Genomic DNA, 8,135 nt, shown 5'->3' on the forward strand with positions numbered 1-8,135 from the left:
AGACTTGACGTAGGTGTGGTTCAGGTATTATGACAGTTTTAATTGCATTTATATACACGTGTGGTAGTTTGGGGTAGAAGTAACTTTGATGCTCCTGAGGCTTCGAACTACTGGAACGAGTCTCTCAACTACTGGAATTGCTGGAACGAGTCTCTAAACTGCTGGAACGAGTCTCTGAACTGCTGGAACGATTATCTGGACTACTGGAACGAGTCTCTGAACTTCTGGAATTGCTGGAACGAGTCTCTGAACTGCTGGAACGATGGAACGAGTCTCTGAACTCTGAACGAGTCTCTGAACTGCTGGAACGAGTCTCTGAACTGCTGGAACGAGTCTCTGAACCGCTGAAACGAGTCTCTGAACTACTGGAATTGCTGGAACGAGTCTCTGAACTGCTGGAACACTCTGAACCGCTGGAACGAGTCTCTGAACTTGCTGGAACGAGTCTCTGAACCGCTGGAACGAGTCTCTTTACTACTGAAACAATTCTCTCAACTCCTGGAACTACCTAAAGATGGCGCTTCAGGATGACATACGAACACACTTAACTACAAGACTTAAAATACAAAATAACACAAATAAATACCATCCACTCACTCTTCTCTCTCTCTCTCTCTCTCTCGACTCGATACTTTCACATAACACCTGGTGAAAATTAACAGTGCAAAATTTAGTGTTAAGTGAATGTAAATAGTTAAAGACATTTGTGACGTGTATTTCTAATTTATTTCCTTTTGTATTTTAGTTAAAAAGTTAGTTTCATTCTTGCGTTATAATATAGCCTACTCATACACCCCGAGAACTAACATCTTCAACCGTGTATTTTAACTTAACAAATACAGTAACCATTAACAAATAATAAAATAATAATAATACAACTATCATTTTATACAACTTCATTTAAAAGGAATATTTACGTTAAGAACATTTCAGTATCCGAATCCAAACGCACTTGAATACCTCAACGGGGGGTCAGCGAATTCCTCTAGCAACCATCAAACGCTTTCTGGCTCACGAGACGGACCCATGAGCCTTTGAACGCCATCCAGCCAACACTATATTGACGCAACACCTTAATAACACTGAGACTTGTTTAATAAAATCACCTGACACAAATATAATTAATGAATAAAGTTTTAATTTTTATTCACGAATTTTATTATTATTATTATTATTATTATTATTATTATTATTATTATTATTATTATTATTATTATTATTATTATTATTATGAAATATTTTCTACGTAATTCCTGCGAGAGATAAAACCCTGAGAACTGTGTCGTAATGCTGTTATCACCTTGTACTTGTAAATGTTCTCGGCATACCAGACTGTGAGGAGAAATGAACCTTAAGAATTGTTTATTTATTTATTTTATTTTATTTTTTAAGATAGAAATTTTAAGAATCCATTTCATCTTTGCGTCGTAACTTGTGTGTGTGAGGGGGTAAGGGGTAAGGTAGGGGAGGCTAAGAGAGAAGAAGGAGGGGGAGTGAGGGTCAGTTATACAAGTTCAGAGAATACTTGTTTGGGGGGGAGAGAGAGAAAAACTGTGAACTCAAAGGAATACTTATATCTTATCTTGCTCCAGTACGCTGTATATATATCTGCCTCCACGGGGTCCCTTTAAAGACAATAAACAAAACAGGTTCTCATAATAACAGTCTGGGGGAGGAGGTGAACCCTGCAGAACGCCGTGAGGGAGAGAACCAGGTCGAGGGTCACACAGAACCGACACAACCCTCGCATGTGTGTGTGTGTGTGTGTGTGTGTGTGTGTGTAGTGTGTGTGTGTGTAGTGTGTGTGTGTGTGTAGTGATGATGTGGTGTTTACAGGCCCGGGGTACTGACGTCAGAGGTGTAGAATGAGGAGAGGTCTGGTGCCAAGGTTAACCAGACTTTACTGCAAGGCGTAATATTTTAACACTGTGTGGCCTTCTCTCCCTCACTCTCACTCTCTCACGTACACACACACACACACACACTGTACTGCACTCCCTCATTCTCTCCTTCGTTCGCACATTCACACTGCTCTCTCTCTCTCTCTCTCTCTCTCTCTCTCTCTCACTTTGTAACCTGATTTTATATTCTTTCTCGTCTGTCTCCTGTTAAATGGGAATAATGATCACTTCTTGACACACGCACACGCACACACAGTCACAAAAGAGATAGACATAAACAAACACACACACACACACAGTGGAAGACAGACAAACAGACAGACACACACCAACCAACCCTGCCCACCCCTCCACCCCTCCCCCACCACAACACACTACACGCACCCACTTCCTCTTGTGTGTGTGTCCTACGTCATGACCAAACAGGTGTCAGGGCTGCCTACATTACCAACAACCTAATTTTTTTTGTTAGTATTAATATAAATCAATGCTTTTATGACAGCCTGTACAACCAACCGTGCATGTGCACACATTCCCATACGTACAGGTGTCTGTGACTGTATCCAGGTAAGTTAACGTACATATGCAAATTACACAACAGAATGTTTGAACGTTTTCAATACACACACACACACACGTTTATCCAATTAGGCATATGAACATGTATGTATGTATGTATGTATGTGCGTGCGTGCGTGCTTGCGTGCGTGCGTCCTGTGTCTCCGTGTCCTACTCTCACGCACATTTCCGGAAAAGATTTGATCTCCGTGACCGTGAGTGTGAGTGTGTGTGTGACAAGAGGCACGTACACTCCTGCCAGTGTGTGCAAGATAAACACACGTACAGACACACGCAGCAGCGGGGAGTGTGACGACGTGCAGCAGCGGGGAGTGTGACGACGTGCAGCAGCGGGGAGTGTGACGACGTGCAGCAGCGGGGAGTGTGACGACGTGCAGCAGCGGGGAGTGTGACGACGTGCTTCATGTAATGTGTTATCACCTGTCGGGGTTTATGCCATAATACACACGCACATACATACAAATATTCATACATACATTCATACATACATACATACATACATAAAGAATAAAGATATAAACACACACACACACACACACACACACACACACACACACACACACACACACACACACAAACTAAAATTAAAACGCTCTACCACCCCCATTGACTTACCAATGAAACTATTCAAGGAGTTCTCCCCGGAGCTTGCTAAACCCCTCTGCTCCATCATCAATGCTTCTCTCAGCCAAGCCAGATGCCCAGCTGACTGGAAGACCTCTTATGTATCACCCGTGCCCAAGTCAACCAGCCCACAATCCTTAAATCAGCTACGACCTATTGCAATCACCCCAATACCCAGCCTAATCTGTGAAAGTTTTGTGTTTGACTGGGCTTATGCTGATATTGCAGGAGTCGTAGACCCTCAGCAATTTGGCAACATGAAAACTTCCTCCACCACTCACTGTCTTGTCAGTTTTCTCGATTACATATACCGCCATCTCGAGAAACGAAAAACGCCTGTAGCTGTCGCCTTCATTGATTTCACTAAAGCGTTCGACCTAGTCGACCACAATATAATCATAAACAAAGCTATTGACCTCGGGCTTCGGAGAAGTCTCATACCATGGCTTACAGACTTCCTCAGTGACCGACGCTAAGCTGTACGCTTCCGAGGGGCTGTCTCCACCTTTCAGTCACTCACCTGTGGCGTCCCCCAAGGCACCAAGATGGGACCACTCTGCTTCCTTATGCTCATCAATGATGCCCTAAGAGAAACCCCTGCTCGCTGGAAATATGTCGACGACTCCACCATTGGGATCAGCGTCAACAATTCTGCTCCCAACTATACCGCCCTTCAGGATTTATTGACCAGTCTCCAAAACTGGGCCACCAACAACCATGTCACCATCAACCATACCAAGACCATGGTTATGCACATCAACCTCTCCTCCGACATTGTCCCACCTCCTTCCATTACCCTGGGTCCGAACACACTCCAGGTTGTAGATTCCACGAAGCTCCTCGGCGTCACCATAGACAACAAACTAAATTGGAAACCACACGTCAGTGAAGTTGCCAAATCCTCCAGTTTCCGTCTCCACCTCCTCCGCCGACTCAAGTCCCTCGGAGTTCCCGCACACGAGCTCCTCAGTGTATACACAACATTCATACTTCCCAAGCTCACCTATGCCTCCCCCCCTAAATGCCACACAACGTAAACACCTAGAAAAAGTGCAAAAGAGGGCATGCAAGATTATTCTCTCCCCTTCCTACTCCACATATCAAGAAGCGCTCAACACACTGACCCTTTCGACTCTCACTGACCATCACCACGGCCTCATCTGCAAATTTGGTAAGAAGCTTCTACACCATCCCCGACACCGGCCCCTACTACCACCTGAGATCCCCTGTCCGAGAATTGCTGTTCGACACCACAACCGCATCCAGCCCATACGTGCACGAACTGATCGCTATAAGAACAGCCCAGTCCCAACCATTGTAAAAATTATCAATAACATGTAATAAATCAGTGTATTCCCTCCCAGTAAACACTGCTCCTACACTGTCACTATGTTGAAATGAACTGTAGTCTGAGCTGATCCATCTAAGTTACTATATGTCTTATTTGTGTCACTTATGTCCTTGTATATTATTTGTAATTCGTAACCCATTCCCAAATATGTAACTGTATATTTTCAGCCTTCTGGCCCAAGCTCTTTCAATAAACCATTATTATTATTATTATTTATTACATGGAATACGGGGTTTGTGTATTTAATTTTGTCAGGAATAATAAACAAATTATAATTTCACTCTCTATTAATTGTTTGGAAATATAATTATATTGATAGAATTGGTGTGTGTGTGTGTGTGTGTGTGTGTGTGTGTGTGTGTGTGTGTGTGTGTGTGTGTGTGTGTGTGTGTGCGACCTGTGGTATAATGGTCAGCATGTTCTCCTCGGAAACGAGCGGATCCGGGTTCGATCCCCGGGCTGGGTGAAACTATGGGCAAGTTTCTTTACGCCATTTGCCTCTGTCTACCCAGCAGTAATTAGGAACCTGGATGTGAGTCGATTTGCGGATCGTGTTCCGGGGTAATAGTTAGCCAGTGCAGTTGGCGAGTTGTCCGGTCTTCTCGGACTATTCCTTGACACTGGGTCATGCAGCTCGTTAACTCAGGGGTGTGGTTGTTGTGTTGGCGACAGCTTCTACCTTAAACAAATTGACGCCTAGGTGGCCCTAGGGCTGCCATCCTCTTACACGAGGGCAACCATTACTATAGTGTGTGTGTGACGTGAAGAGAGAATGAGAGGTAAGAAAGGAAAAGGCGAAGAATGAGGAACAAGAAGGAGGAGCAGAAGATTGAGGAAGAAAAATAAGAAGAATGGGGAAGAAAAAATGAGGAAGAAACTATAACAAGACCCACCTGATTGGGGGAAGACTGGGGGGGTGAGGGTGACGTCATCATCAGCTGATCTAGGGCAGGTAAACATTGGCTATAGGAGAGTATTGAACACTCACCTCCCGGTCAGCCGTGAACAATATCAGCCGGTCACGAGAACAATATTCGGCCGGTCACGAGAACAATATTCGGCCGGTCACGAGAACAATATTTGGCCGGTCACGAGAACAATATTTGGCCGGTCACGAGAACAATCTATGAACATCCGAAGCCCCATGAACAACATCCGGTGTGTGTGTGTGTCATAGAACAGGTAAGATAAAAACTGAGAGAGAGAGAGAGAGAGAGTACTACAAAGTAAAACACTGGTTCACACGCCTCCATAGTGCCAGTTACCTCTTCACTGGCACCATACTAAGTGCCACGTGACCTATAGGACGCCGGGCTCACGAGTAGTGGGATAATGGTGAATAAATTAATAGGTAAGGTGTAGAAAGGTATTGATTAACCCCTTGAGTACGATGACTTAACCCCTTGAGTACAATTGTTTATATTGTGTACGTATCTTTAGGTGTGTGTATGTATGTGTGTATTGTAGGCCTTAGTGCCACTGAGTACACGTATACAGGCCTATGTAAATGTATGTATGTAAGTATAAAGTCGAGTGTGTGTGTGTGTGTGTGTGTGTGTGTGTGTGTGTGTGTGTGTGTGTGTGTGTGTACCTACATGAGGGCAGGGAGAGGAGTGACTGCGGAGAAGTTTTCATCACACACACACACACACAAACACACACACTATACGCTTATATCAACATGACCTGAATGGGATATGGTGACTCACTACACACACACACACACACACACACATACACACACACACACACACACACACACACACACACCCCTACACCTGTTATTAATACAAGACTATAGTTGGTGCTTAGGTAATAATAACAACAATAACAACACTAATAATAATAATAATAACAATAATAACAAGTAAAAACAAATAATAACAAATAATAATAAAAAAAATAAAACATTAAACAATAATAAACCCAAATTAAATTGCAAAAAATATTTAAAACAAAATTTATTACATTCTTAAGTTTCAACAGTGTTAAATAGACATAAAATAATATCCATACGGGTCATATTTCACTTTACCTCAGGCTGCAGACGGCCTTACGGACGTCGAGTATAGTACTGACTGCCTCCCGTCCTCAGTAACTCACCTGCCAATACAAAATACATTAATTCATTAGCTCACGTTACCTAGTTAGCTATAAAATAATTAATTGCTACATGAACACGACGTAAGACTAGATATATTTAATCACTTAATTAGTTTCGTCACCTAATTAGTTATAAAAAACCTTAAATAATTAGTTTCTGTTGTAATATTTAAGATAGGTTAGTTAAAGTTCGTGTTGTGTTAAGTTAGGTTAGGTTAGGTTAGGTTAGGTTAGGTTAGGTTAGGTTAGGTTAGGTTAGGACAGGTAACATAAAAGACACCCATGTTACGTCTAGTACCCCGACCACACCTATGTTACGACGAGTTACCCGACCACACTCATGTTACGTCCAGTACCCCGACCACAGGTACCAGCCACCTCTGTATACAACACCTGATGCCCTTCCCAGACGATAGCAACACCCAGGGCCGCCCCAGAAAACAACCCCCCCCCCTCCTTCTCCCCCTCTCAGAGATACAAGTTCCGGAGTTTATCAGTCGTCGTGGGGTGGATGTGCCAGAGTGCCATGGGTGCCAGAGAGGCATCATGAGTGCCAGAATGCCATCTTGGGTGCCTCGTAATGTTACTGACTTCACACCGCCCCGGGCCGGATAAATCTGGTATACTGGCCGGTTTAATTACCTTCTTGGAAGGTGATATAACCTGTGTCATGACATTCTACCTGTGTGTGTGTGTGTTATTCTTTACTTCCTTACTTCACTTCCTCTTCTCTTTTACCCTGTCTTCTTTCTCTTTCCTCTTGTTTCTCCTCCTCCTCCTCCTTTCTTTCATTTCTCCTTTCTTCTCTCACCTTCCTCCATTCCGTCTTCTCCTCCTCACTTTCTTACCCAAGTGAAAGTAGGTCCCCACACCCATGACGGGCCAATAGGGACACAGCCTGGACACACAACACATATTAACACTCACACAGCTTGGCCTCCACTGCACTGGACCTCTTCCACATCACAAACTGAAAGCAATTCACTCATTCCCAGCTGGGTCGAGTAGGGAACAACAACAACAACAACAACAACAACAACAACAACAACAACAACAACAACAATAATAATAATAAATGAAAAAATATCAACAATAATAACAATAACAACAATAATAATAATAATAACAGCGATAACAACAACAACAACGATAACAACAACTATAATAATAATAATAATAATAATAATAATAATAATAATAATAATAATAATAATAATAATAATAATAATAATAATAATAATAATAATAATAATAATAATAACAATAATAGTAATAATAATAGTAATAATAATAATGAGGGAGATATAATAACAACAATAATAACAATAACAACAACACAATCGTCTCCTTATCAACATGCAAGAGGGACGTATGTCAGTGGCACTTAGGTGTTGCAACAGGCCAACGTGCTATCTGATGCTCTCATGTTGCAACAATGTACGTCAGGCTTAAGATAAAACTAACCTTAACCAAGCTTTAACCTAACCTAACCTAAACATAAAACTAACCTAATGTAACCTTAACGTAGCTAACTTAAACCTAACCATTACCTAACCTAACTAACCAATTCTTAACCA

Source organism: Homarus americanus, unplaced genomic scaffold (assembly GCF_018991925.1).
Source record: "Homarus americanus isolate GMGI-L3 unplaced genomic scaffold, GMGI_Hamer_2.0 scaffold14144, whole genome shotgun sequence".
NCBI classification, from domain to species: Eukaryota; Metazoa; Arthropoda; class Malacostraca; order Decapoda; family Nephropidae; genus Homarus; species Homarus americanus.